We start from the raw sequence: 19,292 nt of genomic DNA, 5'->3' as shown, positions 1-19,292 counted from the left end.
GAAGCAATCGAATCTGCGGCTGTAGAACTAGCTCTGTGTATGATTCTAGCCAAAGATAACTAGAGACAGTTGATAACTTCAGTGGAAGTTCCTTTCTGTATTTTCACATTTGTTCAAGAAGAAAGGAAAAGGAAGAGGAAAGCAAAGCAAAGCAAACAAAGCGAAGCAAAGCGAGAAGCCAGAGAAGCTGCAAAACTTACCTCGCCTGTGTTTAGAGATCTAATATTTTGTGTAAGGGCTGTACAACTTTATCTCCTCAACTTCTGTCTCCCCTGGTATGAATGTGTTAGAGCACAGCGCATTTAAAGAACATAGAATGGCTTCTGGAAAGCTTCCAAAACTTGCTTAGGAGGTGGCTGTTAGTGTATAATCCAGTCCCATCTAATTTATTACTTGCTTTCATGTGTCACAAGTGTATCTTGATGTTTCCTGCCTGTGTGAGAAGTGGTTTAATAGGCTGTGTGGATGATGCGACCTGGGTGTGCTGAATGATGCTTTCATACCCCAGCAGCTGCACAAAGGGCTGAGAAGAAAACCGTTTAAGTACCAACCTTTAACCCTCTCCCAGGAAATCTTCCACCTGAAGGGCTCTTGGGGCTGCAGGAGGGAGGGGTGGAGGCTTAGTGAAGGGAAGGCCTGAAAGAAAGTGGCAAAGGAGGAGAATGAGTTCTGTCTTGACTGAAAAGTTTAAGTAAATATATTTTAAAGAAACAGTTGTCAGTCAATGCTTTTATAATGATATCACAAAGGCATTTCAGGGTTTCTCCATAAGAAATAACACTCAAAGGAGTAGCTGAGTATTCAACTGGACAAGCATATGCATGGGCCTATCCAGCTAACGCTTCTCGGAGTTCTTCCTTACTCCAAGCTGATAGTTGTATGGATTTCCCATGTGTAAAGGGCCATTAGGTCCACTGCTCTGGCTTCCTAGTATTGTGAATGCTAAAACAGTCCATTTGTAATCTAGATATTTTCTCTCCTTTTTTCACTTCTGTGTATTCCAAAAAACATGTAAAAGAGAAATCTTCATTAAAGGAAAAAAAGAAAGAAACCTCAAGCTGTAGGAAGAGTCACCATCCTCCAGGGATGGTAAAGAATTCCTATCACAGGAGTCTTTTAAGGACAGGTTGGGCTCATTTCTCTCAGGAGTGGTTACGATTAAGTTTTTATAGGGACAGAAGATGTCCTGGGTGACCTCTTGATGACCCTCCAAGTCCTATCTCACCAGAAATTTCATCACTGGAAATCCAGTGAATAAAGCCTCTTTGCAAGAATTTGCATGTTTTAAGAGAGGTCAGTGAATTACCAAGTCAGTCAAAAAAGTCCTTCATTTACGCATTGGGAAACTGAGGGAGGAAGTCACCTATTTAATGCCGATGGAAGTCAGCGAGTTTAACCCTGACTTAGTCACTCTAGGCTCTTCTGTGGAAAAAAATGAATGTCTCTGGAGGCAGATGCATCTGATCTACCTCAGAACTGATTTTAGGATGCGATTAGGTGTGAAATAGACATCTAGCTTTTAAACAAAATAACTTAGGGCGGAAAAATCTCAACTGTCATGATGGGCCCCATCTTTCTTAACCCGAGCAGCTGCAGTCAAAGGTGAACCTATGAAATGAAACAAACGAAGCAAATAGACATGCTGATTTATAGCAGCATATCATCTCAACCAAGGCCCAAGTCAAATTCAGCATGGCTCTGAACTCTACTGTGTATTTGTAGCTTATGCCTCACGGATGTCAGGAAAGACATTGTCTCAGCTACTGTCCTTTCCTTTGTTTTGCTGAAATTTCTGGAAATGTGGAATGGCCTGATAGCAACATAGTTAATGCCTCCATCTCCTCTGCACAGAATGCCAGCGATCTCCACAGTGAAAACAGAAATCCTACAGTTAATGAGAATAAATACTGGTAAAGAAATGCCTTGGTGAAAATAGTCCCCTAACTTAAATGTCCTTTTACTGTCGCCTGGAGTCTTGGGCAGCTTAATGAGGGTTAACAGTAGTCACTACAGGAAACAAGAGTATTGGGTAAGAAGGTAAACAAAGTCTTACAGTCTTTGGGAAAGGAAGAGGACCAACAGATGACAGAAGCGAGAGATCAGGCCAATAGCATCTGGCCTGCTCACCTAGTATGAGTCAGCCTGCCACTTTCTGTACCCAGTGGCACACATGGCAGCAACTTGGCTAGCATCACATTCATGTCCTTTTGTTTCCCTAGCCAAATGGACTACCAGAGGTGACTTAATGCACAAGTCCAAATGAAGAATTGCTGCTACCTCCTGCTGCAAAATAATTCCCCGTAGGGGTGTGCTTAGTGCCAGCAAAGGAGAAAGGTCTTTTCTCCATTTTCATTCCACTTAACCTTGGCACCTGGCTCTGGACACCACTATGGCAGCAGGTCATGCTCAGGGGAGCTGTGATTTGGACAAGGAGGGACTGTGCATGGTGAGATGAATGAGGTTTTGCAGCTGGATAGTGAATACTGGCAAGGGGGTTGTTGACAGAGCCATGGTGAATGTGTGTTGTGAATTTGATGATGGGCACGATGGGGACAAGGCACGGTGTGGAGGGAAGTTGTGAAACTTGAAATGGATGCTACATGGCCAGGGACTGTCTTCGTGGAGTTTGTGAAATCAGAAGTGCCTGAGGTGTGGTGAGGGACTGTGCTGAAAGACAGTATGAAGTGGCAGGTAATACTGTGGGTGTTAAGCTGTGTTGAAAGACCTTGTGACATCAGAAGCGGACATCGTGTTTTGAAGGGTAACACTAGGAGAGGTTGCAGAATTGTGGCTGCTGAGGTGTCATAAGGCTGGCTAGAGAGTTCAAGGAGACCCTACCGTAGAACAGGTAGTGTGAAGTAGGAGGGGACAATGTATGGTGACAGCTTGTGTTGGGAGAGGTTTTGAGGTCAGAAGAGGACACTCGGTAGTGAGGAATGTGCTAGGGGAGGTTCTGCAGTGACAGTGGACCTTGGGGAATGAGAAGCTGTGTTGAGGGAGGTTGTGAAATCAGCAGCAGGCATTAGGGAAGAGGACTGACAACTTCTCAATCTGTGTGACCCTGAGCAGCAGTAGAGTATCTTCTGCAAGGTCTGTGAAATTAGATCTATGCTGCTGCTATTTGATGCAGGCTTTCATTAATTAGTTTCATTAAGGAAGTAGACTCAGGTTTTGAATATGCTTTGGAGACAAGAGACCAATCTTACCAAAGCCTTATAATAGATATACGAGAAATGTGAGTGACTTTTACAGCTTGCTTTTGCACGGTCTATGGAAGTCATAGGATGGTTACTTGACTTGCATTATATGGAATGCAAAGTTTTTGATGATTCGGCATATCTCCACAGGGCGTCCATTACAACCAGTATGACAGTACATGACAGTACATATCAATGGCCCAGGCTGATGCTATTTAACATTATGAAATCTGTTTGAAATGCCTTAGATAGAAAGCTAATCACCTGACATTCCCTGAATGCCCAATGGAGAGAGAGGCGCCTCCAGAGGATATAAACCACCATCGTAGACCCTCTCAATCACTGACAGTAAGAGACAAGCATTCTCAGAGGTGCCATCTGCCACATGTTTGCAATATATTTCTTGTGGTCCAAAAGAAGTCGGTGATAGGATGACTGCAAGGAATAGGGATCATGTGCAGAATTTTCTGCCCTGAACTAACATTAAGATAGCCAGCCCAGCCTACCATGGAGCATGCCCTCAGCATGGGAGCTATGTTTGTCCTCTGACTTGCTCAGTATCTCTCTGGGAAGATGCCAGGACACAGAGCACTCTAGAAGGTCAGTGGTCATGGCTAAGAAGAATGCGTTCCTCGGGGGCCACCAGCACCCTGTAAAAAAAACACATTTCTGCTTCCCTGGGGACGGTTGAAAGGAGACAGGCAGCCAAGGATGTTAGTGCTGAGTGTGTTCCTCAACATCATCCCTGTACCAGTGGCATGAGGTGCCTGCAAGGGACACCTGCCGCCCTGAGGGTAGCAAACCTGACTCCACTCATCACAAGAGCTCCTAGACACCAGAGTTTGAAATAGTCTTTATTTTCTCATTGATTGCAACATAAGGCACTCAGGGTACTGTTGGTATTTCTGCAATGTGGTTGAGGCCTGGAGGAAGGAATCTGTAGGTGCATATGAGTGTCTCAGAGCAGTCCAATTTTCACCACATGCAGAAGGGTCAGAGAAAAACTAAAAAGACTTGATTTGCTTCCCTTTCCCAAGCCTCTGCCCTCAGTAGTTATCCCCACCCTTCCTTTCCCACAGCTACCCCCTTCTCAACTCCAAGAGCTCCTACTGCAGTCAACCCTCTTCTCTCCCTCACCTCAGCCTACCTCAAACATCAAACAAAAGTAGCAAACAAAAGTCACAATATCACAAAATAGGTCTAATTTGTCTAATCAAAGACAATTCCTGACTGGAGAGGCAGAGAGAGAGACCTTTGCTTCTTCACCACGTGATACCCAAAGTCTGAGTGAGATTTGTCCCTCTGGAGCCAACACCTGCCCATTTTGAAGCTTGCACAATCACACTGTTAAAACTCTTTTCTTCCTCTTCATTTTGTAAGTAAGTGGCACACAACAAGCACACTTCTTGCCTGCAGGGTTTCTGTTGCATTACTGCGAATAAATCGCTGTGTTTACTCTTTTTCTAAAGTCCCTTTCAGGTCAAGCTGCTAAAATACTTTAATTCTCTGGGGCCAGAGGTGAACGACGAGTCATCAAATGCTGTTAGAGCCCTGTGCAGTTTGGGGAGACTCCTCCTATCTGCAGGAGAAAGAAATAGGCACCTTTTTACACATGTTGTCAAAGGGAGGCCCAGAAGCATTCAGGGGAGGCAGGCAAAGGCTGATAATGCCCAAAGAGGATAATCGATGCCTAGCACCCAGGCTGTGAAGGCCTCAATGTCTGATCTCCCTTTCCCACCCCACGCGCAGCAGACAAGCCCTTTCTCTTTTGGGGGTCTTGGCAGGATTTGGGGCGAGACATTGCACAGGAAGTGATTTTTGAAGGAAACATTGGAAGAAGGGACATCCTCCTCTGGAATAATCCCATTCCAGCTGACTCTCATATTCCAAGAAAGAAAAAACAAAACAGAATACAGTTACTCTGAAAACTTCCCGCAATCTCTACCGACTGCTCATTTGTACATCTCCTTTATAACAGCATTTGGCCAGAGTACGAACGCACCAAGAGCCTTTCACAGATGCATGTAAAATCCCACAGCATCCCTGGGAATGGAATCCCTGGCAGGTAATTTTCTCCCCACCTACTGTAAAAGCAACCAGAGAAGTAGAGCAGAAATAGGAAACTGCCTCACAACATGAGAGAGCCCCATTCTCATCTGCCGCTGACTTCATCCCAGCCTCCTCAGTACAGTGAAAACACTCCTTCCTGACAACACCTGCTTCATTACGCCACAGGAGACAGAAACTGAATCTGCAGGCTGAAAGAACTTCCTTGTCTTTTTCACAGAAACTGTTTCCCAGAAGATCCATGGGATGAATCAGAAACCAAGAGAAAGACACTAGAGCTGGTGCCAGGTCCCAGCTTCTCTGAGCAGTCAATTCCGATGCACTGGGGCAGGAAGGTAAGCATTTCTGGGATAGGTTCAGCATTTCCTTGCCATCATTAATGCTTTGGGATGTTCTCTGTCTCTGCTGTTCCATCTTCATGCCCTCTCTCACAGACATCCACACACACACACACGATCACTGCGTAGAGTTACCCCCTCCCCATCTCCTGCTCCTCCCTCTCTACAAGCAGCAATGTTTTCTTCTGCTTCTTTTTTTTACTCTGTTGAACTGCCTCACCCTGTCTTCCTGCTTCAACCTCTCCAAATTTCTGCATGATTTTGCCTTCTCCTCAACATGTAGCATCTTGCTGTTACCTTCCCAGACATCAGCCATGCATACTCCGTGAGCGATAGCTGTCCCAGGCCACAAGGCTGTAAGTATAAAAGCAGTGTATCAGTCACTAAATTCCCCTCTCTCTCTTGCAGAAACAGAGAGAAGAAGAAACTTTCTCCATTTTGGTTATTTCATAGTGACTGATCAGTTCATAATGCTCTCCTTTCAAAGCAGTTCAAGCCTGGCTGAAGGGACTAATTACAGTGGGACTGTGCAAAAGGCAGGGCCGTCATATGCTCTCCTCAAGTTCATGGAGAGCTTCTGCCTCATCAGCTCTGCCTCTGGCATGGTGGGAAATGGCACAGTCCTTTGGTACCTCGGCTTCCGCATCCGGAGGAACCGCTTCACTGTCTACATCCTGAAGCTGGCTGCCGCTGACTTTGGCTACCTGCTCTGCATCGCCATCGAAACAGTTCAGTGCCTGATGCATTTCAATGTGGGAGTGCAGTTTGGGATAGCCCTCTTCCTGGATCTTTTCACATACGGGACTGGCTTGTATCTCTTGACAGCCATCAGCATTGAGAGGTGCCCGTCTGTCCTCTGTCCCATCTGGTACCAAAGCCATCGCCCAAAGCACTTGTCCAGCATCATCTCCGGCCTGCTCTGGAGCCTCTCGCCGCTGCTGAACATGCTGGGGTATGTTTCTTGCACTGTTCACCCCTCTAGCAACTGCCACATACTCCTCATCACCATTGGAGTCCTGGACTTCCTCTTCTGCACGCCCCTCATGCTGATATTCAGCCTCACCCTCTTCCTCAAAGTCAAGTGCAGCTCCCAGCACCTCCAAACAGGCAGGCTCTTCACCCTGATTATGCTCACCATCCTCTTCTTCTGCTTGTTCCGAAGGGGAAGGAAACACACAGCCACACCACCAAGTCCATACTTGTCAGTTCCCAGCACACTCTCCTCCCTAAGATGCAGGTGCAAATCCCAGGCTAAGAGGTTTCGGAACCTCTTGAAGCCACAGAGGGCTGCACTGATGCTCCCGTTGTCCGGGGCAAGTGCACTGCACTGGGTAGCGCTGCCCTGCCAGGGAGTGCTGGGCAAGCACCTACGCAAGCAGCAGCCCCACTCGGAGCACTACCATTCGACACCAGTGCTAGCAGCAAGGAGAGAGAGCAGGAGGGAGGGCTTTTCAAGTGAAAGGGTAGAAGATGTGGAGGAGCAGGAGCACCTGGGCAGCAGCCCTCTCTGAGGGGACACAGTGAGTCAAATGTAAAACCAGATCAGCAAAGGTCGTGTCCCTTGAGGGATGCTCACAGTTTTACAGCTCGGGTGGTTGTTTCCTTCGTAAGCGCTTAGCTGCCTTGGAGTTTCTCCAAAGTCTGGGGTAAAGTGTGTGTGGCGCCTTCAGCTGTTCGCTCTCGGCTCTTCCTGCTGCATCGCACAGCACTGCACTGCACAAAGGGGAAGGGCAGGAGCGCTCTCTCCTCCTGATTTTCTTGCCTGCTCTTTGCTTGATTTCTGTTTGCAGCGGGCAGAAGCAGGAAAAAAAGGATGACGCTCCTGTGGCCGCTTGCTCTGCGATGGACGTCTGCCAGTGGCCATCTGCCAGGGCAGCTTTTGGATCTGCGCTCAGAAGGGCAGGCTGTGACCAGCCTCTGGCAGCTCTCCGTTGGGAAGAAGGCCCATTACCGCTGCCGATCCAGGTAAGCAAGCCTGGCAAGGGTGTTGGGGCCTTTGCAGTGCTTCAGAACAATAATCTATATGAGAGAATATTGAACTGAAGCTGTTTAGAATTAATTGCTTAGCATAACTTGCTTAGCATTAGTTGCTAAATTTGCTGAACCCTTAGGCCTCAGGCTGTGAACTTGCTGTGAACTTTTACATAGATAAGTAAAAGGGGGCCCCAGAGCCGGTTCAACCTAAAGAGATAAAGAAGTTGCACGGACAGCAGGAATAGCCAACCTTGAAGATAAGAAGCAAGTTCCCCATAGGTAGCCAATCATATTATAGCCACTGCTGCGTGCTTTAAAGTAGCCAACCAATGAGATTGTAGAAGTGCCGCGTGCTTCAATGCAGCAAACCAATCAGAATAACCGAAGTGCCGCGTGCTTGCATGCCATGACTGCACAAACATATATAAGATAGGCAAATTGCTGAATAAAGTTGGAATTGAATCTGCATTCTGTGACTGCGTCTGATTCATTCTCGCTACTCCCGCGGACCACGACACAAGGGAGTTACCATTGCCCCAAGCCGATTTCTTGTGTTACAATGCCAGACGCGAGCCTTTAAAGCAGTGCAATGAACACGCTGGTCGCATCTGGGGCGAAGGCGCTGAGGCTTGGCGGGGGCGAGCAGGAGAGCGCTGGGGAAGAGCAGCGCCCTGGGCTGGAGCGCCGCGGCTGCGGGGCGCGCTAGCACAGGCTGCGGCCGGGCGAGGCGGGCCGGGGCTGCGGCGGGGCAGAGCGCGGGCGCCGGGCGGCGAGGTGTCGGGGCGCGGGGCCGCTGCGCGGAGCCGAGAGCGCGACAGGCGCGGCGGGGGCGAGGGTGCGGGGGCAGCCGGCGCCGTGGGCGCTGCAGCCCCGGGCAGGCTCGCAGCCTCGGCGGGGCTCGGGGGCGCTTCCCGCCGCGAGGGCGGCTCCCGGCGCGGAGCGCGGCTGCCGGCGGCGCTGGGGGTGGCGGCGGGTGGGGGCCGGGCGGGCGCTGCGGGCGGGGGTGGGCGCCGGGGGAGCTGGGGGCTGGCGCGGCTCGGCTCGGCTCGGCTCGGCTCGGCGCGGCCGCCCGGGCGGAGAGCTGTGCCGGGAGAGCCGTGCCCGGCGGCGGAGCGGCTGCCGGGGGCGCTGGCGGGCCGAGAAGGGGGGCCGGGGCCGAGGCGAGGGGCCGAGAGAGTGCGAGCGCCGCTTGCCGCCGAGCGGGCGGAGGAGAGCTGCTGGGGGGGGGCGGCGGGCAGCAGGCAGCGCTGCGGGCTGAGACGTGCCCGGGCGCGGGGCGCCCCGAGCACAGCAAAGTGCCGCTGCCTGGGGAAGAGTTTTCCTCCCCGACGCTTGCTGCAGCTTTGTTTTCCTTCTCTGAGAATCCCTGGGGGCGCGAGCAGGTCCGAAGAAGAATGACCTCCGCGCTGCCTTGCAACGTTGCCTAATAGACAGCGGCATAGGCAGTAGCCCAGGCGACGCCAGAAAAACCGCCTGTCACCATTTGGGCAAAAATGGTCGAGTTTTCCGTTGCTTTCTTTTGAGAGAGGCACTGAGATTACTTGGAAGACGTCCAGATGTGTGTAGGTCAAAGGCACTGATGACCATTGGTCTCCTAAAAATGCCAGGCACGAGACTTTCAGGCAATGCACATGCGAAAGGAAGGCCGAACACATTGATCTCAACAGATCATGTATGTATACGCAATAGGTTTGGAACACCAACAGCAACAAACAGCCATATAAAAGGATTTATATGAGCTTTATTGGAATAGCCTCGCTATATTTGGATATATATACAAACAGATGTCTTTATATGATAACTACAGGCTTTCTTTACTGAATTGAACACTGAGGACTAAACAGCAAATAATGAAAAAGAATGGCAGAGTAGAAGCACGTTTCCTGTTACTGAGCACGGGAGAAGTTTTCAATTTCTTCCTTCATTTCCTAAAAAAAGACTAAAAAAAAAGATAAAAAAGGAATAATAATTGCCAACTAGACACAGGCAAACTTGCTATAAGCTGGAATAGAAATGTAAAATCCTGTAGCTAGCTGCTTTGTATAAAATGAAAGTCTGAGTAGATGCCTTCCAGGTGGAAGTCAGCAACTCGTATGTAACACAGACTGCTAAGCAGGAAAGAGAGGAATAGCGAATAAGCAGGATATCCACTGTGCACAAGGAAGAAGTGCAGAACAGTGACAGGAAGTGCTGTGTAAGCAAAGTACCTCTATCAACTGCGTTTTGTCATCGTCTTGCCGATGGCGGTAAACACACTGGCTGAGCACCAGATGTAGTTTTTCGAGGTGGCGGATGTTGCAGTGCTTTGTGGCATCGCCAACGACATTCAGCAGTTGCTGAAGAAAAAAGGGAGACAGTACAAGTTTACGTTAGCATGAGATCATTTGAATAGGCTCTCGATGTGTTCAGACACAAAAGAAAATGGTCCCCCACAACTCGCATCCTCCTTCCTTGTATGGCTAAATAAAGAAGGAGTGAAATGTCCAAGACCAGACTAACTATCGCAGCAGATTTCCATGGAGGAAATGAGCTGCTGTGTCCGACTTGCGAGAAAAAGCAAGGCTCCAGTTTGAGCTAGCATTGTGTTGCTCCTCAGGCTATCAATCACCTCCAAGATCCTAACTGTAAGTGAACTTCTCTGAGAACAGCGGGAACTGCCATGGCCCGTTTTGTAGTAAAGGACAGCGGCTGCCACAGCAAAGGCCCTCTTGCCTTGGATGAGCTTCTGTGGCTGCAATGCAGGGCCCTGCGAAATGCATCTTTGGAAGAGAGGCCACAGAGCCTCTAGAAAGAGGGCTGCCAGCTGGCAGTGGGAGCCTCCTGAGGTGCTTCTGTCTCGCCGTTAGCTGAATGTTGCCCATGCCTGCAGCTCTGCTGGCAGAACGGATAGCTCAAGGGTCGTCAGCAGAGCGGGAAGCAAAGGTGGATCAGTGAGCTCCAACCTACCCTGAGAGAGATGCTGGTTTCCTTCTCAGCAGGGGGTGAGCATTTCCTCCTCTTCTCTGCTAGGCTCTCTGAGGGCGATGCGTTCCTCCTTTGCTTTTGTCTGCAGGCAGCTGCACAGAGAGATAGGAGAAAAAGCAAGCCAAAGCATTAGCTAAGCAGTTCTGTCTGCACAATCTAGCACCATCGTCTTACTTGGTGCACAAGGGAAATGGTGAGAGGGACTGAAGTACCATTGTGCTGGCTCACTACATGCATGTGTTGAGGGAGAGAGGGCAGCAAGCGAAGGGGGTCCAAATGTTATTAGAATTAAAAAGCGCAAGAACTATTAGATTATATCATGCATAAAAGAATGCCCTTGAAGATTTTGTGCACAGAGTAGACTAGACCGAAGGCATGAGCACAAAGCAGGGTCATAAGCTCAGGTGGCTTCGTCTCCCATCACAGGAAGTAAAAGAGGTGAGAAGCAGAAAAGTCTTTGGAGACAAGCTCTCCTTCCCCTGTGTTCCAAAAGTAGAGGTTGCCTAAGCCTCACAGACAGACGGCAATGACTTGGTGCGGGGGTGGCGGGCAGGAAGGCAAGAGGGAGAGGAAGAGAAAAAGGAAGCAAAAGCACAGGAAAAATCCTCAGTTTCCTGTTACCGTAAGAACTTGTGGAGTGTTCAGCAACTGCTCTAAACAACATGTTACATTTGAGGAGTTAGCCGTTGCGGGGCCATCGAGGCCAGTGTTTTACAGTGTGAGCCAAGCTCTGTGGCTGGGCTTTATTTCATAAGCACGTTGAGTGACTGTCCTGGGGACTGACCTCACATGCTGCACCTGATTTGGAAATTGAATGCCTTTGGCATAAAGCCACCGGCATCAGCAAAACCAGGTATGCCATGACAAGAGGGAAGATATCAATGTCATTGGCACCTTCTCCAAAAAAGGAAAAAAGAAAAAAAGAAAAAAGGAAGAAAGGACTTGCCAGTAGAGAGGGGTGTACTGGACTCTGCAGGCACCGCTGGCCATGTCTCGTCCCCTTGCTCCTTGAGCTGCCTCTCTTCCTCCTCTGTCAGCAGTCGAGGCTCAGTTGGTGATGCCGCAGGCAGGAGGACTTCCCGTGCCTGACAAGCTTCAGTCAACCAGAAAAGGTTAGCCAAGTGATGATACTTGGACACAAGCAGAGTAAACCTTCGTGCCAGGAAATCTATTACCAAAGCAAATGCCGAATGGCTGCTAAGCTAGAGATAGCAACGCTGTGTTTGCAGAATAGGCTCACCTGCTTTCTTTTGTGGTGCAGCAGGCTTAGCAGCTTGCTGGACAAGCAAGTCCTCGAAAAACTTTCTCCCTTCCTCCTCGCTAGGTGACTGGACATTGAAAACTTCTCCGTAAAGCTCAGAAAATAAAGCTCGTACCTGAGGTGGGAGGAGAAAAGACAGTGCAGCCGTAAGCCCCCCCCAAATGTGTGTTCTGCTCCACAAAGATGAATTCCTTTTCCAGTGAAGCTGAGGAATGCTTTGAATAAGGGAGAGACTAGAACAAGTTTGCTTCTTGGCCTTAAAGGCGAGATTGCAGTGGTTCGGCAGGGCAATTTAGGGCATCTTGTTTAAGGAACATCTCTAGGATTAAAGCTCTGTGAAGCGACCCGAGGTTCCAGTGCTCCAAGGGAGGACACTGAGCATCTCCTAGGTTGCCTGTTTTGGATTTACTTGCCTTGCTGCCCTTCAGGTTGAAGCCTTGTGGCAACTGCAGAGGGAAGAGATGCCAGCAGGGTGCCCTAGTAATGCCGGTGTTGAATGGCTTAGGAGAGCACAGTATTTGGGTGCTTAATGGAGTGATAAATTAACATGAGACTGAAAGAAGCCGGGAAGGCAGTGAGAGAAATACCTCTGCCGGGAGATCTGCATGGCAAACATCCGACGTAGCGAGCAACAGCACTGGAGCATATGCTGGAATGCCCTCTAGTAATGTTGTGAGCGTAGCTCTCAAGGTGAGTCTGGCAGCCTCCCACCAGGCATGGATATGTGGAATAGAAAGGATGCTCGGTGCTGTCCTCTGGGCTTCTCGGATCAACTAGTCAAAAGGAAGTTTGGAGAAGACTGTTGAAGCGGGTAGCAGAGGCTGCTGCTGAACAACAATGGATCAATCAAAATTGCCTGCAAAACGGGAGTGCACAAAGACAAAGCGTCCAAACAAGCCACCAAGAGTAAGGTAACATTGCTGCTTGGACCCAGTTCCTTCAGCCTCTCCACAGCGAGAGGCAGGCCTGAATCTCTGCCTGATTTCCAAACTGCTTAGATGTCAGGTAACTCGCCCAGAGCCTCACCCCCGGTGCGAGTGGTAGTGTGCTTGAAAAAACAGGCCCAGCCCTTCAGCAGGGTCCACATCAGCCTGGGGCCACTGCTACACCGCTCGAATCCAGCAAGCGTGTTCTTGCCTCTTCCCTACGGTATGATGAGAGAAGAGAAACCCTTTTCTTCCCCCCTCCCAAGCCTGGGTTGCATTTCAGTGTTATAAAGAGGGAGGCTAGAGAAAGGGCAGGACGTGCAGTCAGGCTGAGGCAGAGGCGCCTCCTGGGAGCTACAGAGCCTGAAGAGGCAAGGGAAACAGCTCTGGAGAGCGCACTGTCATGAGCAGCAGCTCTTGCCATGCAGAGGGCTTTATCAGGAGCATCTTGGAGCTCCCTGAGCTGCTAGCAACATCCTTACTGTTTAGCCTGGAATGGAAAAGATGCTCATGCACAACGTCCTTCTTCTGCATTGTTCAGCGTACAAGAAAAGTGTTCTTTCAGCGCGAAATAAACACCACAGGAAGCAGAGGAAAGCCAGGCCACCACCATTAACCGCGGGAGGTCTGCCTGCTTCCCCTGAGTCTATTCATCCTGTGAGATTGCAGAGAGAAGAGGTACCTGTGCGCATCTTTCTTCGGGTGAGGTGCTGCTAGCAAAGAGAGCCGGCAGGTCCAGCACGTGAACCGCAAACCTCTCCAGCGCGTGTATTAGTGCAGGCGCCAAGTGGGAACTTTGCCCGTACCCGGGCTCTCCAGCGATTAAGAACCTGGGCCTGTGACATGCTGGCTGGCAACAAGCATTGCTAGGAGCGCAACTGCAAAACAAGAAGTTTGCAAAGGAAGTGATTGATCAAGACACAGATGTTCAAGGTGTCTTTCTTTGTCCAGCACACACTGGTCTGGATCTCTTCCCCCCGGCCGTGAGGCTCTTTTGTTCAGGATGTCCTGACTGAGCAGCCTTGAGGCCTCTGCCTTGGTCAAGTTTAGGTGCAGGGGGTCCACTGGAAATGGAGAAGGTGGTCGGGAAGGAGCAGAAGAACCTTGTGGGAAAAGAAATGCCGTGGGCTCTGAAAGGCCTTAGCTATATCTAACAAAGTGCAAAACATTCCTGTGAGTCCATAGAACTGGAGGATATTTATTAGATCCCTTCATTCAGATGGTTTCATCTTTCCTTGTGTGCTCTCTCCTAGACTACAAATACAACTTTCTCGTGGTTTTTGCTCTGTTATCATGGAATACATCTGTGAATAGCACCTTTTTTTTCCTTTTCTTTTTTTTTTTTTGTGGCCATCCCAGTACTGCAGGACCTTTCCTGGCTCAGGCCAAGGAGCCTAGAGACTGGACCAAGTTCTGTGGGTCAGAAGCCTTCCTGAGCAGCACAGTAAGAGAGAGTGAGAAAAATTACTGATGCAGCTGGGACCCCATAAGCTAACTTCTCCACTGTGGGATTGAATTACTTTCCCATTGCAATATCAAAATATGAATGTAAGCATAGTGGCTTAAAGATCGCAAATGAAGCCTTTTTTGCAGGGTTTTTATTATGCCCTTTTAGCCGGCCATTCCTCAATTTTCTTCCTAGGAAGTGAGTCACTCCTGCATTCCCAATCTGGGAAGCTAGGTGACTCCACAAACCCACGTTGCATTTTTTTAGCTAAGAGGAGAGACAACATGTTTCTTTGGCCTTGAATCCTTGAAGAACAGCATGCATGAAATCAGCGTGCCCTAATTGTCTGTGGATGTCTTTGGTGGAGGAAAAGGAGGCTGGCTCCTTCCGGATGATCGGCTGGAGCTACTTGCTTTCCTACAACTCTAGCACCTAGTTATATCTCCGTGCTTCCTGCTTGCAGTTTTTGATACCAGAGCACCCTGGACTAACTCTTCTGTCCTCCCTCATCTAATGCCCCTCCCACTTGCAACGGCCACGACAGCTTGGAAAGCCCCAGCAGTCGGAAGAATTTCAATGAAAGGACACAGGCAGTTACCTGTTACAGTTAAGGAAGGTTTGCTTTTGCTGGCCAGGCCTTGGAGGAAACGGCTCATCTTCAAGACCAGAAGGTGACTCCTCATCACAGTCCATGCAGTCATTTTCTAAGAAATGAGTGGTACCATGAGAAGGCAAAAGACGCTTGTTAACTTTCTCGAAGAGTCTGCAACCCTGTCCTGTGCTAAGACAGCTTCTAAATGTGAGCTGAACCCCGGGGCCTTGTATTTCTTCATCTGAGGGGCATACGCTGAATGCCATTTTCCAAAGCCTTCAGTCTCTACAGAGCTCTCCTAAGTGTCTGGATTTGCGCAAGCTATGTTTTGCTAGCAGTGAAAGCTCCTTTTCTCCTTGCAAATGGGAAAGATGATGCTGACAGCCTTCAGAAACTGGATGCTCGAGTGCAGAACATAGAGTTCTGTACTGTGAAGTGGGAGGAGTTCCCGGCTCTGCCCTCTCTACCATTCAGTTTCACCTCATCCTGACTGAAAGGTTTGTTTCTGTTGCTTGCACAAACTAGCAGTGTTTGCTTTGGGAGAGTTTTACGGCGGTGAAGGCAGTGAAGCCCTACCTGGCTGTTGGTCCTGCTGGAGTGCAAGTGCTGCGTGGGGAAATACCCTCTGCAGGCCTTTTAGGAGTCTCTGTAGCGTGTTCTGAAGCAGTGGCTTGGAAAGGGGTGGCAGTGGTTGTCCAGGGGAAGCCACAGCCCTCTGTGAAGCTGATGCAGTCTTCTGCATAGCCACAAGAAAATCTGTTGCTGTGATTTCAATGGCAGCAACATCGATGTGCAGCTTGTGACTGCTTGTGTAGATCTGCAGATAGTGTCGATGCAAAGCACAGAGGGCAGCTTCAGCGCAGAGGGCTTGAATATCGGCCCCACAGTATCCTGAGCAACAAGAGCAGAATCCAAAGGGATGTCAGTCTCAGGCAGCAGAAAGGAGTCAAGGACAGGCTTTGCTGAGGGACACTCTCAAAGTCTTTGCATGTGGCCCAAAGGGGAAGAGTTTCATGGGCAATGGCAAAAGAGTTCCTGCACTGCAGAGGAGTGCCCTGATGGGGAGCTTGCATTACGGGAGGCCCAGCGCCCTACAGCCTGTGCTTCGGAAGTAGGCCTCTGAGCCAACCTTAGCTCCTGAGGAAGACGCCCCCCAGAGCCTTCCATGTTCTCAGAGGCAAGGGAAGGCAAGGAGACAGAAGCAGCTTGGGTACTGCCTGGCACAAGCTCAGACGCTGTCAGGAGCCAGGCACAGGCAGGAATTCGGTGTGTTTTTTCATCTTACCGACGCATTTTTCAGCAAGCTCCTCAAGCAGTGCGTCCAGGGCCTTAGGGCTCCAGTCTCTGGTGTGGATCTTGAAAATCTCTTTTCGAGCCTACAAACCAGGTGGTCACACTGTGGTTTGTCTTAAGCGTCTGTCTCAAAAAGAAAATAAGCAATGCGCAGTCCCCCTCCCCCCGTCACATTCCCGTAATTGCTTGTCTTCCTCTGCTAAAATTAAGAAATGTTTACATTCTAGTAACACACTGCCTGCTTTTCAAAGCTCAGTACTTTTCAAGTAGATTGGAAGAGTAAGTACAGTAGCAGGAGCAAGAATTCTGACTCCAGCTGCTATCCTTGAACGAGCAAATGTCAAGTTGTGCCTATGTTCATCGCTGCTCTTTGCCAGAGCTTCAGTGAAGTGTTTCCTGTTTCTGTCCAGTATAGTGTGTTGTGCATTTTTCCTAGCCTTCAATCCAATAACCTTCTTCTCCTTTTCCCCACAAAATGCGAACTAAAGACAAAAGAATCTGGGGTAGCCAGAAAAAAAAAAGAGAAAAAGAAAAAGAGCCCGAGCTCCCTGCTAATACCAGTAACAATGTCAGCTCCCTAAATGCTTTTGGGCGGCTCCGAGGATTCCCAGCCCGGCCACACTCAAGCCCAAGTTTTCCCCCGAGGCTTTCCCAAATGGAGAACTGAGAACAAGGCAGCAACCTCAGAAGGCAAGAACCTAGGTGGACTCACTAACTAAGCAAAGAGCAAGCCCTTGGGCAAGGAAGAATGTCCGTGTGCTCCAGGCGGAGTGAAACTCCTGTTTGCAGCCTTCCTGCCAGCTCTGTGTGGGGAACCGGGAGGTGTGCAGCACGTATACCACTTGTTTCCTTGCTCACTCTCGGAGATGCTGTGGGGTAAGCCAGTTTTCTTGTCAAGCAAGGCTCTGTGCCAGTAGCAGGAAGGTTGCCAAAACAGCCTTACCTCTTTGTTTGGCAAGGTGAAAAGGAACTCCCTGTCAAAGCGTCCAGGCCTTCGTAAAGCAGGATCCAGGGAGTCTGGCCTGTTGGTGGCTCCAATGACCACGATCTCTCCTCTGCTGTCTAAGCCATCCATAAGCGCCAGGAGCGTTGTGACAATAGAACTACCAAACAAATGTTGTTTGGATTCCCTGGGTTAGTAGCTGTTGTTACCTTTGGCATGACTTTCTCCAAAGTCACGTCGCTCAGAAAGGAGAAGCTTTTCTGGATGAGCTGTTGTTAGCGAAAGGACTCATGGTAAGACAGAAAAAGCGAGGCAAGGTCTCGAGAGAGACCTTGTCCGGACACCAAGCTTAGTGACCTGATTTCAACTCCTGCCTTTAAACTGCTATGAAGCTCTGTGTCATTGTACTCGAGGAGTTCAGAGTGTGGGTGTGGGGGTGTGTCCTATAAAGGGAAGCAGGTGGGTCTTCTTTTCCTAGAGATGAAGCAGATGACATGGAGATGGAAGCGAAAGGAAGTACCTGTGAATCTGGTCTTGGCGACTGGAGCGCACAGGAGCGAGACCGTCGATCTCATCAAAGGAAATAATCGAAGGCTGCATCTCATAGGCCTGGACGGGAAGTACAGATGCAGGCATACTGACATATGCGAAACAGAGCACCACGCAGCGAGAACATGCAGGATAAACATTATGGCTGCAAAGGCACTGGCACTGTGCTGGACCCAACATCTGCAAGATTTCCAGCCCCTCAGGCAAAGCAGCACGGCACGGGAAAAGGAAACCCTGATGTTCCCTTTTCAACAGGAGACACTGCCAAACTGCCCAAGAGGCCAAGTCCTCCTGGAAGACGTCCACCCTGGAAAAGCAGAGGTCCAACTCTGACCCAACCTACTGCGCATTTCCTCCTTACCTGCTGAAATAATGAGCACAGCTGTCGCTCAGATTCTCCCACCCATTGACTGAGGCAGTCGGCACCTTTTCTCATGAAGAATGCTATTCTCTTGTCTCCCTGCCTACATTCATTTGCGAGTGCTCGAGCCACCAGTGTCTTTCCAGTGCCTGGTGGGCCGTAGAACAGACAGCCTCTGCAACATGAAAAAAAGAGATGTACGTAGCTACAACAAAAACATGGAAAAGTGCCCATGACAGCCCCCGTTGTGAAAGCAAAGCGGCCTTCCCTCCTAACCAGAACACTTCCCGTCTTAGACAGATTCGAGAGCAAAGCCTGTCTTTCTCCCTGCCACAGTTGGAGTCTCTTGGACTGTGCCTGCCAGAATTTGTTGGAAGCACTGGGGAGGAAGCCTTCAGCTGGGAGGCCAAAAAAGGTCTTCTGTGTTTCCACACCCTACTTAAAACATCAGCCAGAAAAGGGAATTCCTGTGACCAAAGCAGCAAAGCATCTGAAGATTTGCACACTTGAGATATTGCTCCTCCAAAAAAAAAAAGGGGAAAAAAAAATACTTTTCATGTTGAAAAGCATATTGCAGCAGTTAGCTCTGTAGTTCGAATGCACTGCCCGTTACCTGGGGGGTCGGATTTGGAATCTCTGAAAGAATTCTGGGTAAAGCAGTGGGAACAGCACCATCTCCTTTAAGGCTGAAATGTGGTGAGAGAGACCACCCACACCATCAAAGCATACCTAAAGAGACATGCAACAGAAGACATGTCAGAGGTCAGAGAAAGCTGCCACCTGGAAAAAAAAGGCTTCCTCCAAATTTTTCCTATGCCAGCACAAAGGAAAGGCTCAGGACGATCTTGAAGTTCCCTGAGAGGAAAGTGTAAAGCCCGGGAGCTGTCGGCAGCACAGTAGGGAAGGTTTTCATGACCCCTGGAAAAGTCCCCACTGACACAATGAGTTACCACTGCTTACCGAACTCTGGATTTGCACTGGATCAGCTTCCGGCAGGGTGCTTCCGGTTTTCCTTCCATCCACGTGCTTTGCCTTGAATTCGTCTTTCCCAGAGCTTTGGGGAAGACACCTGATGTGAATGGAGGAGAAAGGGAAAGGGGCTTTCTAACTGAACATGCAGTTAGCGGGATTGCTGTGGTTTTCATGTTGGCAAGTGAGTGCAGAAGCGCTTATACACTGGCATAAACTTCCCAAACCATGAAATATTCCCTGGTCTTGATTGGCGTTCACTATGCAAGCGTGAAGAAAGGCAGGTGGACATTTTTATACTGCACGATGAAATCGTCTAATGACAATTTGTGGAAGGGGATTCTGGCTTCAAGTGCAGAACAGAAGAATTGCAGATCCCCAATCTCAGCCAGGACAATCCGCAATCATCTC

This window comes from Apteryx mantelli, chromosome 4 (assembly GCF_036417845.1).
Source record: "Apteryx mantelli isolate bAptMan1 chromosome 4, bAptMan1.hap1, whole genome shotgun sequence".
Taxonomy (NCBI): domain Eukaryota; kingdom Metazoa; phylum Chordata; class Aves; order Apterygiformes; family Apterygidae; genus Apteryx; species Apteryx mantelli.
This window is presented reverse-complemented; position numbering follows the sequence as displayed.